We start from the raw sequence: 16,296 nt of genomic DNA, 5'->3' as shown, positions 1-16,296 counted from the left end.
ACGTGACCAATCTAGTATTATACTGTATATCTATGGCAGCACATCACCACTCTAGTATTATACTGTATATCTATGGCAGTCACGTAACCACTCTAGTATTATACTGTATATCTATGGCAGTCACGTGACCAATCTAGTATTATACTGTATATCTATGGCAGCACATAACCACTCTAGTATTATACTGTATATCTATGGCAGTCACGTAACCACTCTAGTATTATACTGTATATCTATGGCAGTCACGTAACCACTCGTATAAAACTGTATATTTATGGCAGTCACGTAACCACTCTAGTATTATACTGTATATCTATGGCAGTCACGTAACCACTCTAGTATTATACTGTATATCTATGGCAGTCACGTAACCACTCTAGTATTATACTGTATATCTATGGCAGTCACGTAACCACTCTAGTATTATACTGTATATCTATGGCAGTCACGTAACCACTCTAGTATAATACTGTATATCTATGGCAGTCACATAACCACTCTAGTAATATACTGTATATCTATGGCAGTCACGTAACCACTCTAGTATTATACTGTATATCTATGGAAGTCACGTAACCACTCTAGTATTATACTGTATATCTATGGCAGTCACGTAACCACTCTAGTATTATACTGTATATCTATGGCATTCACGTAACCACTCTAGTATTATACTGTATATCTATGGCAGTCACGTAACCACTCTAGTATTATACTGTATATCTATGGCAGTCACATCATCCTGCTGGACATACACTTTGTATTTATTTGGACAGTGAAGCTAAAATGTGCAAATTTGTCCCTATACTCCAGAATTTTGGATTTGAGATCAAATGTAACATTTTTTTTGTGGTATTTTATTAGGATGCCCATTAGCTGTTGTGAAAGCAGCAGCTACTCTTCCTGGGGTCCACACAAAACATGAAACATGACATAATACAGAACATTTATAGACAAGAACAGCTCAAGGACTGTACTGGATACATTTAAAAATGACACACACAGCATACATACAGTTGAAGTCGGAAGTTTACATACACTTAGGTTGGAGTCATTAAAACTCGTTTTTCAACCACTCCACAAATTTCTTATTAACAAACTATAGTTTTGTGCATGACACAAGTAATTTTTCCAACAATTGTTTACAGACAGATTATTTCACTCATAATTCACTGTATCACAATTCCAGTGGGTCAGAAGTTTACATACACTAAGTTGACTGTGCCTTTAAACAGCTTGGAAAATTCCAGAAAATGATGCCATGGCTTTAGAAGCTTCTGATAGGCTTATTGAGGTGTACCTGTGGATGTATTTCAAGGCCTACCTTCAAACTCAGTGCCTCTTTGCTTGACATCATGGGAAAATCAAAAGAAATCAGCCAAGACCTCAGAAAAATAATTGTAGACCTCCACAAGTCTGGTTCATCCTTGGGAGCAATTTCCAAACACCTGAAGGTACCACGTTCATCTGTACAAACAATAGTACGCAAGTATAAACACAATTGAACCACGCAGCCGTCATACCGCTCAGGAAGGAGACGCGTTCTGTCTCCTAGAGATGAACGTACTTTGGTGCGAAAAGTGTAAAACAATCCCAGAACAACAGCAAAGGACCTTGTGAAGATGCTGGAGGAAACAGATACAAAAGTATCTATATCCACAGTAAAACGAGTCCTATATCGACATAACCTGAAAGGCCGCTCAGCAAGGAAGAAGCCACTGCTCCAAAACCGCCATAAAAAAAAACAGATTATGGTTTGCAACTGCACATGGGTACAAAGATCGTACTTTTCGGAGAAATGTCCTCTGGTCTGATGAAACAGCCGAAGAACACCATCCCAACCGTGAAGCACGGGGGTGGCAGTATCATGTTGTGGGGGTGCTTTGCTGCAGGAGGGACTAGTGCACTTCACAAAATAGATGGCATCATGAGGGTGGAAAATTATGTGGATATATTGAAGCAACATCTCAAGACATCAGTCAGGAAGTTAAAGCTTAGTCGCAAATGGGTCTTCCAAATGGACAATGACCCCAAGCATACTTCCAAAGTTGTGGCAAAATGGCCTAAGGACAACAAAGTCAAGGTATTGGAGTGGCCATCACAAAGCCCTGACCTCAATCCTATAGAAGATTTGTGGGAAGAACTGAAAAAGCATGTGCGAGCAAGGAGGCCTACAAACCTGACTCAGTTACACCAGCTCTGTCAGGAGGAATGGGCCAAAATCCACCCAACTTATTGTGGGAAGCTTGTGGAAGGCAACCTGAAACGTTTGACCCAAGTTAAACAATTTAAAGGCAATGCTACCAAATACTAATTGAGTGTATGTAAACTTCTGACCCACTGGGAATGTGATGAAAGAAATAAAAGCTGAAATAAATAATTCTCTCTACTATAATTTTGACATTTCACATTCTTAAAATAAAGTGCTGATCCTAACTGACCTAAGACAGGGAATTTTTACTAGGATTAAATGTAAGGAATTGTGAAAAACTGAGTGTAAATGTATTTGGCTAAGGTGTATGTTAACTTCTGACTTCAACTGTATCAATACATACACACTATCTTGGTCAAATATGGGAGAGGCGTTTTGCTGTGAGGTGTTGCTTTATCAGGTTTTTTTTAAACCAGGTGTGCTGTTAATTTGAGCGATATGAGATGGAAGGGAGTTCTATGCAGTAATGGCTCTATATAATACTCTACTCTTTCTTGAATTTGTTCTGGATTTGGGGACTGTGAAAAGACCCCTGGTGGCATGTCTGATGGGATAAGTGTGTGTGTCAGTATAAGTTAACTATGCAAACAATTTGTAATTTTCAACACATTAATGTTTCTTATAAAAAGAAGAAGTGAAGCAGTCAGTCTCTCCTCAACTCTTATCCAAGAGAGACTGACATGCATAGTATTTATATCAGCCCTCTGATTACAATGAAGAGCAAGGCGTGTTGCTCTGTTCTGGGCCAGCTGCAGCTTAACTAGGTCTTTCTTTGCAGCACTTGACCACGTGCCTGGACAATAATCAAGATAAGACAAAACTAGAGCCTGCAGAACTTGCTTTTTGGAGTGTGGTGTCAAAAAAGTAGAGCATCTCTTAATTATGGATTGACCTCTCCCCATCTTGACAACCATTGAATCTACAGTGCATTCTGAAAGTATTCAGACCATTTGACTTTTTCCAAATTTTGTGATGTTACAGCCTTATTCTAAAAAGGATTAAATCATTTTTTTCCTCATCAATCTACACACAATACCCCATAATGACAAAGCGAAAACAGGTTTTTATAAATTTTAGCAAATTTATTCAAGGTAAAAAATAGAAATACCTTATTTACATACGTTTTCAGACCCTTTGTTATGAGACTCAGGTGTATCATGTTTCCGTTGATCATCATTGAGATGTTTCTCCAACTTGATTGGTGTCCACCTGTGGTAAATTCAATTGATTGGAGATGATTTGGAAAAGCACACACCTGTCTCAATAAGATCCCACAGTTGACAGTGCAAAAACCAAGCCATGAGTTCGAAGGAATGATCCTTAGAGCTCCGAGACAGGATCCACCAATCAGGCCTTTATGGTAGAGTGGCCAGACGGAAGCCTCTCCTCAGTAAAAGGCACATGACAGCCCGCTTGGAGTTTGCCAAAAGGCACCTAAAGGACTCTCAGACAATGAGAAACAAGATTCTCTGGTCTGACGAAACCAAGATTGAATTTCTTGATCTGAATGCCAAGCATCACATCTGGAGGAAACCAGCCACCGATGATCACCTGACCAATGCCATCCCTACGGTGAAGCATGGTGGTGTCAACAGCATGCTGTGGGGATGTTTTTCACCGGCAGGGACTAAGAGACTAGTCAGGATCAAGGGAAAGATGAACGGAGCAAAGTACAGAGAGATCCTTGATGAAAACCTTCTCCAGGGCACTCAGGACCTCAGACTGGGGTGAAGGTTTACCTTCCAACAAGACAACATCACTAAGCACACAGCCACGACAACACCTGAAAATAGTTGTGCAGTGACGCTCCACTTCCAACCTGACCGAGCTTGAGAGGATCTGCAGAGAAGAATGTCAGAAACTCACCCAAAATACAGGTGTGCCAAGATTGTAGCGTCATACCCAAGAAGACTCGAGGCTGTAATCACTGCCAACGATGCTTCAACAAAGTACTGAGTAAAGAGTCTGAATAATTATGTAAATGTGATATTTCATGAGTAAAGGGTGCTTTATAACGGATATCCCTTTCCCTTCATCAAATGGCGGGTTCACACTGTTTGGATGCTGGAATTCATTTGGAGTGGCCGAACATGCGTAGGTAGACTATTATTTTAGTGATTTGTTTGACAGTCAGATCGAAACATCATGACTGGTTGTGTTCATGGAACATTAAAAGGTATTTTTGTTCTCACATATTGTCACAGGCGTCGTATTGAAGAGACCAAGGCGCAGCGTGTTGAGTGCTCATCTTTTACTTTTAATGACAGCACTTCACAAAGAAAACACAAACGACAGCCAAATAGTTCTGTCAGGTATACTAACACACTAAACAGAAAATAACCACCAACAAAACCCAAAGGAAAACAGGCTGCCTAAGTATGGCTTCCAATCAGAGACAACGAAAGACACCTGCCTCTGATTGGAAACCATACTCGGCCAAACATGGAAAACGAAACATAGAAATAGAAAACTAGAACAAATTCCCCTAGAAACAAACAAACCCCAAAACAGACAAAACAAACCCCAAAACACACAAAACAACCCCCCTGCCACGCCCTGACCATTCTACTATGGCAAATGACCCTTTTCACTGGTCAGGACGTGACACATATAATTGAATTTGTCTAAATACTTATGGCACCTTCAAATGGGGAGGCGGGCAGGGACTAGATACATAAAGTGCTTTCATTTCTAAACAGTAAAACAGATTTATGTATGAAAATACCCTCAAATAAAAGGGGACATTTTTAGATCAAACATTTTGATCTAAAATCCCCCCCAAAAAATGCTGGAATATAGAGACATATTAATAGTTTTAGCTTCACTGTCCAAATAAATACGTAGTGGAGTGTAGATGCACACTCAAGGAAAATATCCCAAAAGTTAAATATCCCAAAGGCAAGTTTAACATGCTAGAACCTTTTCAACTTGTCTTGTGTGCTGAGACCCATGTGATGTGTGGCTTGTGACACACACACACACACACACACACACACACACACACACACACACACACACACACACACACACACACACACACACACACACACACACACACTATGACAGTGGTGCCAGACCTGAGTCCTACAGCGGATGAATGACTCACTCATCCCGGCTAAAGCCTACAGTAACATAAGAAGTTGTTTACTCACACCAAATTCATTATGATAGTCACCGTAGCAACAAGAATTTGGGTGTTCCCAACATAGACAACATGTTTACCTATTCCTTGATCCCATTCCTACAATAAGGACTGGTATTGTTGAACTGAACTCCTCCCTTGCTCTGTCTGTGTATAAAACATATTGGTATGTAGAGCCATAGACCTACAGGGAACTATGGCTTGAATAGAATAGTACAAGCAGACACTATCCTAACCTCTTCAATTCCTTCAGTAAAAGTACCGGCATTGTTGATCCGCTCCCTCGTTCTATTTCTGAGAAAAACACATATTTTGAGTTAGAACAACGTCTCTATACACTACTCACCTACAGGGAACTTTGAACTGAAGAAGTACAAGAGGACGGTTCAAACAGTTTATTGTAGAGTACAAACAGACAGTTTTCCTATTAAGGTTTGAGACATGGCAAAGTTTCCAACACGGCACGCATCCCAAATGGCATCCTATTCCCTATATAGTGCACTACCTTAGACCAGGACCCATAGTAGTGCACTATATAGGGAATAGGGTGCTATTTGGGCCAGTCACCAAGCTACACCACACAGCAGCCAGAACAAGCCTAGTCTCCACAGAACAAGCCTAGTCTCCCCAGAACAAGCCTAGTCTCCCCCAGAACAAGCCTAGTCTCCCCAGAACAAGCCTAGTCTCCCCAGAACAAGCCTAGTCTCCCCCAGAACAAGCCTAGTCTCCCCCAGAACAAGCCTAGTCTCCCCAGAACAAGCCTATTCTCCCCAGAACAAGCCTAGTCTCCCCAGAACAAGCCTAGTCTCCCCAGAACAAGCCTCCCCAGAACAAGCCTAGTCTCCCCAGAACAAGCCTAGTCTCCCCAAAACAAGCCTAATCTCCCAGAACAAGCCTAGTCTCCCCAGAACAAGCCCAGTCTCCCCAGAACAAGCCTAGTCTCCCCAGAACAAGCCTAGTCTCCCCAGAACAAGCCTAGTCTCCCCAGAACAAGCCTAATCTCCCAGAACAAGCCTAGTCTCCCCAGAACAAGCCTAGTCTCCCCAGAACAAGCCTAGTCTCCCCAGAACAAGCCTAGTCTCCCCAAAACAAGCCTAATCTCCCAGAACAAGCCTAGTCTCCCCAGAACAAGCCTAGTCTCCCCAGAACAAGCCTAGTCTCCCCAGAACAAGCCTAGTCTCCCCAGAACAAGCCTAATCTCCCAGAACAAGCCTAGTCTCCCCAGAACAAGCCTAGTCTCCCCAGAACAAGCCTAGTCTCCCCAGAACAAGCCTAGTCTCCCCAAAACAAGCCTAGTCTCCCCAGAACAAGCCTAGTCTCCCCAGAACAAGCCTAGTCTCCCCAGAACAAGCCTAGTCTCCCCCGGACAAGCCTAGTCTCCCCAGGCTGTACATTTAATAAGAGTTTGGCCAGTAACTTTAGAGTTAAAAAAGCCAAACCCAAGACAATACTCTGTATTATGCCAACAGCAACACCCCCCCCCCCCCATTTACAACTTCTTCTGTACTTTATGGGATTTTGTTAAAAAAAAATATTGAAAAGCAGCTGTAAAAGAAGAGATTTTGGCAAATAGAAAAATAACAAGAACTCTGTATTGTTCATTTAATTTTTTTATGTCTCTCTGTCAATCCCTTGTGAATGTTTAGGCATGGTAAGCATGTGCTCGGCATCTGTTTCTGTCCACACATCTGGAGAGAGTGGGATGATTGTAGTCAAGGTTTTGGGTTTGGCCTGGAGAGAACAAACACAGCAGAAGTAGAAACCAACCTCACCCCAATCTCTACTTCCCTGTTCTCTAAATCTTTCACTTCAACTCACGCACTTTATTTCACTGTCATACTTGTTCTATTGTTTGTGTCGTTACTATGGTAGAGTGCCAGTTCCGTTACTCTAGTTTTTTTTTGGGGGGGGGGACAGGCAACGTTGTGTGTCGTTGGTTGAATGACCAACCAATGTATATCAGCATCTTTAGAGGAAGTGGGTTTAGACACCTTTTGTCTAAATTGGGATCTTCTCCATCTTGATATATTCATGCCGGAAATACTGGTTTAATTGTCAATACCAGACAGTTTTAGAAATTAGACAGCGAACCACAACCCAGTAATATATTGCATATTTATCTTTGGTAACATCTTGCAAAAGTACAAATGTTACTATTTTGTACGGGAGACAGAAGATAATATTTAGTACAGGAGACAGAAAATACTATTTAGTATGGTAGACAGTGGTAAGGATATACTAACATATTGACATTCTTCTATAATTGTTTTACATTTTCTAAAAAATAAATACAATTTTGATCAACATTAATACTCTTATTTTGCTTTATAACAACAACAAACAACCTACTTAGTCTACCGTGGGATATGAATTTAACCTTTCAAATTCCATTTTGCAATCTTTTGTTTTTACAAAAAATTCCTGGGTGGGTGAGTGTGGGTGTCTCCCTCCCTGCAGCCTCCAGTCAGCTGGTACACTTAAAGGGGCATACGGCTGTGTTTTACCGTGGCACTAAAATGCAGCAGCAGAGTCATTTTGCATCAGAATGGAATGGTGGGGGTCAGAGGTCAGGGGCTATGACTGTGGCAAGGGTAAAATAGCTGAATGGGGCTGGGGAAGAAGACAGTGTCTGCATAGACAGTGTTTTTATATAGTGCCCTACTTTTGACCATGGAAATAGAGCATGTTCAAAGGGCTCTGGTCAAAAGTAGTGCACTATATAGGGAATAGGGTGCCGTTTGGGATGCACACTGTCTGACATCAACACTCACCAGGCATGGGAGCCACGGCAACATAGTCAAAAATATTTTGTACATAAACAATGTTTAATTTAATTTCTTGGTAGCTTACATATATCATTCTAGCTGCTCTGTAGGACTGTGTAAGAGAGAAAAGAAGAGAACAGAAGCGAAAACACTGCTTGTCATCACTACATACCAGAATGCAGAGAGGGAGAAGAGAGAGACCGTGGGAGAGGAGAGAGAGGGAGAAGAGAGAGCGGAAGAGGAGAGCGACAGTGGGAGAAGAGAGAGAGAAGAGAGAGACCGTGGGAGGAGGGAGAAGAGAGAGAGAAGAGAGAGAGGGAGAAGAGAGAGCGGAAGAGGAGAGCGACAGTGGGAGAAGAGAGAGAGAAGAGAGAGACCGTGGGAGGAGGGAGAATAGAGAGAGAAGAGAGAGACGGAGCAGAGAGAGCTGAAGAGGAGAGAGACAGTGGGAGAAGAGAGAAAGAAGAGAGAGACCGTGGGAGGAGGGAGAGGAGAGAGAGGAGAGAGAGGGAGAAGAGAGGGAAAAGAGATAGGAAGAGGAGAGAAACAGTGGGAGAGGAGAGACAGTGGGGAGAGGAGAGAGAGGGAGAAGAGAGAGGGAGAAGAGCGAGACAGTGGGAGAGCGAGTGGGAGAGGAGAGAGGGAGAGGAGAGAGGGAAGGGAGAAGAGAGAGAGGGAAAGGAGAGAGGGAGAGGAGAGAGAGAGAAAGAGGGAGAGGAGAGAGGGAAAGGAGAGAGAGAGAGAGGGAGAGGACAGATGGGGCGAGTTAAAGGGAGAGGAGGGAGAGGGAGAGAGAAAGGGAGAGGAGAGAGGGAAAGAGTAGGGAAACAGACAGGCAGCCCCTGCATTTTTGGATTTGAGGCCCCACAGTTCCCGAGGCTCATGTTTCCGAAGTTGGGAGGTGTGGCATTGAACTTCATATCGTCTTCTAAAGCACAACTACAATGCTCACTAAAGTCACAGGCTCTATTGTGTTATTGACTGTACGTTTGTTTATGTGTAACTCTGTGTTGTTGTTTTTGTCGCACTGCTTTGTTTTATCTTGGCCAGGTCGCAGTTGTAAATGACAACTTGTTCTCAACCTGGTTAAATAAAGGTGAAATAAAATAAAATTAAAATAAAAACTTGTTTTGTGATAATCTACAAGATATCTCTGATTTGATATAGATCAAAGAACGAGCATCAGTTAAATTGCATAAATAGCATGTGAGCCTCAGTGTCTGTTTTGATATAGATAAATGCCGTAGCTTACATTCTGCAGAGGTATAGAATACTTCTCAATTCAGGTTTCTCTGGCGAGGTCTGAGGGAAGGCAGAGGGGAGTAGTAGTGAGCACACTATCGAACCCAAATACACTCAAGACAGACTCAAGTCAAACCAGGTTACCTTCTTGGTGTATTTGGGACTTGTTTGTTTAAGGTGAGTCTAGCTACCAGGGGGGGGAGTCGTGTCCAAATGACTCCTTCGGCATACGTTTGAGTCACTTAGATAATGGCGGCTAAGTCTGGTTTAACCCACTCGCTCAACAGATTATATTGCATCATCACCTGCTTTTAACAGAATTCACTGCCATGCATTGCCACACTGCAGTGTTGGACTTCTGGAACGCTTCCAACTTTTAGAGGAATGTAAATCACAGGAAGGTATCTGTCTGAATAAAAACATAATGCAGGATCGACGAGGGCTACACCAAACTGTTTCAAAGTTGTTGTTTTTTACATTTTTTATCACACACTGGGTCAATGTTATAAAAACCTCTGACTCGAAGAACAATGGCTCGGGCATCCGCATTGAGAAGCAGGTTATCTGTGAATAGAAGGTAGTACTTGATGATGACACCTGATAAAATTCTAACTATCATTATCTTTATTCTACAAGTAGAAAATAAAAAGGGTTTATCAACTTTTTTTTGTTGCGCAGGCTGTTGAAATTCTAGGTGGAGTGTTTACGCACCTTGAGCAAGGTGCTGAGGTAACTCTATTTCCCTAAGTGGTTGATTGTTCAGTGCTGTGGTCGGCTATGACAAGACATAACATGCCAAAGCTGTTAGCCGTGAGAGGGTAATCCCAGAAAAAGCCCAAAGTGGGGGACATATTCTTAGTTCTATAGACAAACTATCTATTCACCATGCAATGATAGTATAAATAAACTTTTTTGGGACTAGCTATTCATTTCTGCATTGTTTGTTATAGCACTTACAACTGCTTTTCTGCATCCAATATTTATATATACACACAGGGCATTGCTATGGAAACATCCCTGCAATAACCTGCCCCCTTGCTTATTATGTTGCTATAGCAACCAGCCATCCCAGAATAGTATTTTTTTCAGCCTCCTCTCTGTCCCTCCCCCCCGTGTTCGTGACTCACAACTTGCAGTGTAAACCACAATTCAATCTGTCTCTCATTCCCTGCTTTCATTTTTCTTCCTTCTCTTCTCTGTAGCCTATCAAAAGGGATAGGGGTGGGGAGGCTCTGGGGAAGGCTTGCCTGACTTTTCTGAATCATGTGAGAGTGTGGTGGGGAAATCCCAACTATGGCAACCACGGAAATCAGGCTGTTATGATTTGTATGATATGCGTGTTGCAAGATGGTTAGATATTTCTTGCTGTCTTCGCTGGTTTGTCTGTTTAGTTTTTACACTACATATTCAGTGGTAACCATGGAGATATTTTGGCGTCTGATAACTCCGCTGTCCTGACCTACAGAATCTGTTGCTTGTCCCATATCATGATTACCACTGTCTGAATCCCAAATGGCACCCTATTCCCAATAAAGTGCACTAGTTTTGACCAGGTACCATAGGGCTCTGATCAAAACTAGCGTGCTATATAGGGAATAGGGTGCCATTTGGGTCGTAACCATGGTAATCATGATATGGGACAAGCAACAGTTAATTGTCACGTTCGTCATAATGATTGGACCAAGGCGCAGCGTGAGTATCGTTCCACATCTTTATATTATAACGTGAAACTTCAGCAAAATACAAAAACAATAAGTGATCAAACGAACCGTGAAGACAGTGACGTGCAAACAGGCACCTACACAAAACACAGTGGGGAAATGGCTGCCCAAATATGATCCCCAATCAGAGACAACGCTAAACAGATGAGAGCTCCTGCCATGGAGCTGGACTGGACAATGTGTTTGGAAGCTCCGGACTGTTGACCCTCGCTTAAGGTTCCGGACCGTTGACCCTCGCTGAAGGTTCCGGACCGTTGACCCTCGCTGGAGGTTCCGGACCGTGGTCCGTCTCAGGCGGTTCTGGACCGTGGACCGTCACAGGCGGTTCCGGGCCGTGGACCGTCTCAGGAGGTTCCGGACCGTGGACCGTCACAGGCGGTTCCGGACCGTGGACCGTCACATGCGGTTCCGGACCGTGGACCGTCTCAGGCGGTTCCGGACCGTGGACCGTCTCAGGGGGTTCCGGACTGTGGACCGTCTCAGGGGGTTCCGGACTGTGGACCGTATCAGGAGGTTCCGGACTGTGGACCGTCTCCGGAAGCTCCGGACTGGGAACCGTCGCCGGAAGCTCCGGACTGGGAACCGTCGCCGGAAGCTCCGGACTGGGAACCGTCGCCGGAAGCTCCGGACTGAGAACCGTCGCCGGAAGCTCCGGACTGGGAACCGTCGCCGGAAGCTCCAGACTGGGAACCGTCGCCGGAAGCTCCGGACTGGGAACCTTCGCCGGAAGCTCCGGACTGAGAACCGTTGCCGGAAGCTCCAGACTGGGAACCGTCGCCGGAAGCTCCGGACTGGGAACCGTCGCCGGAAGCTCCGGACTGGGAACCGTCGCCGGAAGCTCCGGACTAAGAACCGTCGCCGGAAGCTCCGGACTGGGAACCGTCGCCGGAAGCTCCGGACTGGGAACCGTCGCCGGAAGCTCGGACTGGGAACCTTCGCCGGAAGCTCGGACTGAGAACCGTCGCCGGAAGCTCCGGACTGGGAACCGTCGCCGGAAGCTCGGACTGAGAACCGTCGCCGGAAGCTCCGGACTGGGAACCGTCGCCGGAAGCTCCGGACTGGGAACCGTCGCCGGAAGCTCGGACTGGGAACCTTCGCCGGAAGCTCGGACTGGGAACCGTCGCCGGAAGCTCCGGACTGGGAACCGTCGCCGGAAGCTCCGGACTGAGAACCGTCGCCGGAAGCTCCGGACTGGGAACCTTCGCCGGAAGCTCCGGACTGAGAACCGTCGCCGGAAGCTCCGGACTGGGAACCGTCGCCGGAAGCTCCGGACTGGGAACCGTCGCCGGAAGCTCCGGACTGGGAACCTTCGCCGGAAGCTCCGGACTGGGAACCTTCGCCGGAAGCTCCGGACTGGGAACCGTCGCCGGAAGCTCCGGACTGGGAACCTTAGCCGGAAGCTCCGGACTGGGAACCGTCGCCGGAAGCTCCGGACTGGGAACCGTCGCCGGAAGCTCCGGACTGGGAACCGTCGCCGGAAGCTCCGGACTGGGAACCTTCGCCGGAAGCTCCGGACTGGGAACCGTCGCCGGAAGCTCCGGACTGGGAACCGTCGCCGGAAGCTACGGACTGGGAACCGTCGCTGGAAGCTCTGGACTGTGAAGGCGCACTGGAGGCCTGATGCGTGGGGCCGGCGCAGGACGTACCGGACTGCAGAGGCGCACTGGAGACCTGGTGCGTAGAACCGGCACACATGGCATCAGTTCGATGACACACGCGAGGAGCTGGCTCCGGACGTACTGGGCTGTGGAGGCGCACCGGAGACCTGGTGCGTAGAACCGGCACACATGGCACCGGACAAATGACACACTCCTCAAGGCGAGTGTGTAGAGCTAGCACAGGACGTACAGGGCTGGGAAGGCGTACTGGAGACCTGGTGCGTGGAGCCGGCACAACTTTCACCAGACTGATAGCATGCTCCTCAGGACGAGTACAGAGAGCTGACTCAGGTGGCATTAAACCGATAACACGCTCCTTAGGGCAAATGTCATGCATCCTCCACCAATTCAATAACTCTCATTTCTCTCTCCTCCAAATTCTCCCTCAAGTCACTGACGGTCTCTGATTCTCTCCATTCACTCTCCTCCAGTTTCTCCCTCTTCTCCCAGACTGGCTCTAGTTCACTCCTTGGCTCCGCCGACCACCCCTTGTGCCCCCCCAAAAATATTTTAGGGCTGTTTTTTGGGCTTTCTATGTGGCCACGAACCCCGGCGTCGTTGCTGTCCTCCATCATAACCTTCCGTCTGCCGCTCCTGCCAATGAAGGCGATCCTGTCCTGCCAGGATTTCCTCCCAAGTCCAGGATCCCTTCCCATCCAGGATCTCCTCCCAAGTCCAGGTACACTCTCTTCCTGGGCACGCTGCTTGGTCCTGTTGTGGTGGGATCTTCTGTCACGCTCATCGTAATGATTGGACCAAGGCGAAGCGTGAGTTGCGTTCCACATCTTTATATTACAACGTGAAACTTCAGCAAAATACAAAAACAATAAATTATCAAACGACCCGTGAAGACAGTGAAGTGCAAACAGGCACCTACACAAAAACAAGATCCCACAAAACACAGTGGGGGAAATGGCTGCCTAAATATGATCCCCAATCAGAGACAATGCTAAACAGCTGCCTCTGATTGGGAACCATACCAAGCACACCAACATAGAAATAAACAACATAGAACACCCCCAGTCACGACCTGACCTACTATACCATAGATAATCAAGGGCTCTCTATGGTCACGGCGTGACATTAATAAACAAATGTTACTTATTTTAATAAAACACAAAATATGTTGCTGTAGTTTGTCCAATTAATCATAAAAATAGTATACTAGTTAAAGTTTACATTAGACTATAATATTTATTTCAAGTTCCTGTGATGCATCATCTCGTCTAGAGGAGTAGTCCTTAGATGAGCACAAGTTAAATTAATGCATTTGCTTATATGCCTTCAGAATGAGGTTCTTATTCTCAAAACAGTCCCTTTACTCCACTTGGTCTTCTCATTACTGAATTAAAAAGCTCAAATAAGGTAAAAGTCAGAGAACCATTACCTTACCAACATGGAGGCATGAGAGGGATTTGTTTTCTGACTCATAATGGCTGACTCCTATTACCTGCAGATTGAAGTAAGGGCCTCTCGTTACACATTTCTCATTACCACGTCATTTTTAAAGGTCCGATCATGAGAACCTTCATTTCGGTAATGACAATAAGCTAATTCTTATGTATAGTAACTTTATTTATTTATTAGGAGTATTCTTTAAACCTATTGTATATATGTTTTTTTGTAAAAACAACAGTTATTTGATTAAGTAGGGTTTGTCAAGAAATATGGGGTATTAAACCAATTTACTTTAAGCCACAATCAGCAGTTTGTGTTTCAGCAAAGAGAAACCCCACCACTTAAAGGAGGGATATCCCCCATGTTGACATGTGTTCCTGTTTTCACACTTACCTATACTGTTGTTTAATATCCCAAGGCAGTTTTTGGTCCATAGATCACATATTCAGATACTTTATAGGCATATTGTGTTATTCTGTTTGCCCATAAGATCCCATTCAATCCAGAGATACATCTAAAATACCTTATAACCACAAATATCCACATCCTAATACACCAATATTACCTGTAGAGACCTTCAATAATTATTAAAAATATATATGTCACTTTGTTACGTTTAAATTCACTTTTGACTTTTGAAAATATATGAATGTAATTTCAGTACTTATACTTATACTGAAATAAGAGGTATTTTAGTAAATTGCATTAAGATCACTAATATTAGGACAAATACAATTTATAGGGCGTCAGGTAGCCTAGTGGTTAGAGTGTAGAGGTGGCAGGTAGCCTTGTGGTTGGGGCAGCAGGTAGCCTAGTGGTTAGAGTGTAGAGGTGGCAGGTAGCCTAGTGGTTGGGGCAGCAGGTAGCCTAGTTGTTGGGGCAGCAGGTAGTCTAGTGGTTAGAGTGTAGAGGTGGCAGGTAGCCTAGTGGTTGGGGCAGCAGGTAGCCTAGTGGTTAGAGTGTAGAGGTGGCAGGTAGCCTAGTGGTTGGGGCGGCAGGTAGCCTAGTGGTTGGGGCAGCAGGTAGTCTAGTGGTTAGAGTGTAGAGGTGGCAGGTAGCCTAGTGGTTGGGGCAGCAGGTAGCCTAGTGGTTAGAGTGTAGAGGTGGCAGGTAGCCTAGTGGTTGGGGCGGCAGGTAGCCTAGTGGTTGGGGCGGCCGGTAGCCTAGTGGTTAGAGTGCAGAGGTGGCAGGTAGCCTAGTGGTTGGGGCGGCAGGTAGCCTAATGGTTAGAGTGCAGAGGCGGCAGGTAGCCTAGTGGTTAGAGTGTAGAGGTGGGAAATAGCCTAATGGTTGGGTTGGCAGGTAGCCTAGTGGTTAGAGTGTAGAGGTGGCAGGGAGCCTAGTGGTTGGGGCGGCAGGTAGCCTAGTGGTTGGGGCAGAAGGTAGTCCAGTGGTTAGAGTGTAGAGGTGGCAGGTAGCCTAGTGGTTGGGGCAGCAGGTAGCCTAGTGGTTAGAGTGTAGAGGTGGCAGGTAGCCTAGTGGTTGGGGCGGCAGGTAGCCTAGTGGTTGGGGCGGCCGGTAGCCTAGTGGTTAGAGTGCAGAGGTGGCAGGTAGCCTAGTGGTTGGGGCGGCAGGTAGCCTAATGGTTAGAGTGCAGAGGCGGCAGGTAGCCTAGTGGTTAGAGTGTAGAGGTGGCAAGTAGCCTAATGGTTGGGGTGGCAGGTAGCCTAGTGGTTAGAGTGTAGAGGTGGCAGGTAGCCTAGTGGTTGGGGCGGCAGGTAGCCTACTTAGTGGTTGGGGCGGCAGGTAGCCTAGTGGTTGGGGCGGCAGGTAGCCTAGTGGTTAGAGTGTAGGGGCGGCAGGTAGCCTAGTGGTTGGGGCGGCAGGTAGCCTAGTGGTTAGAGTGCAGAGGCGGCAGGTAGCCTAGTGGTTAGAGTGTAGAGGTGGCAGGTAGCCTAGTGGTTGGGGCGGCAGGTAGCCTAGTGGTTAGAGTGTAGAGGTGGCAGGTAGCCTAGTGGTTGGGGCGGCAGGTAGCCTAGTGGTTAGAGTGTAGAGGTGGCAGGTAGCCTAGTGGTTGGGGCGGCAGGTAGCCTAGTGGTTGGGGCGGCAGGTAGCCTAGTGGTTGGGGCGGCAGGTAGCCTACTGGTTAGAGCGTTGTACTAGTAACCAAAAGGTTGCAAGATCGAATCCCCCCGAGCTGACAAGGTAAAACAATATG

Source organism: Salmo salar, chromosome ssa09, assembly GCF_905237065.1.
Source record: "Salmo salar chromosome ssa09, Ssal_v3.1, whole genome shotgun sequence".
NCBI classification, from domain to species: domain Eukaryota; kingdom Metazoa; phylum Chordata; class Actinopteri; order Salmoniformes; family Salmonidae; genus Salmo; species Salmo salar.
This window is presented reverse-complemented; position numbering follows the sequence as displayed.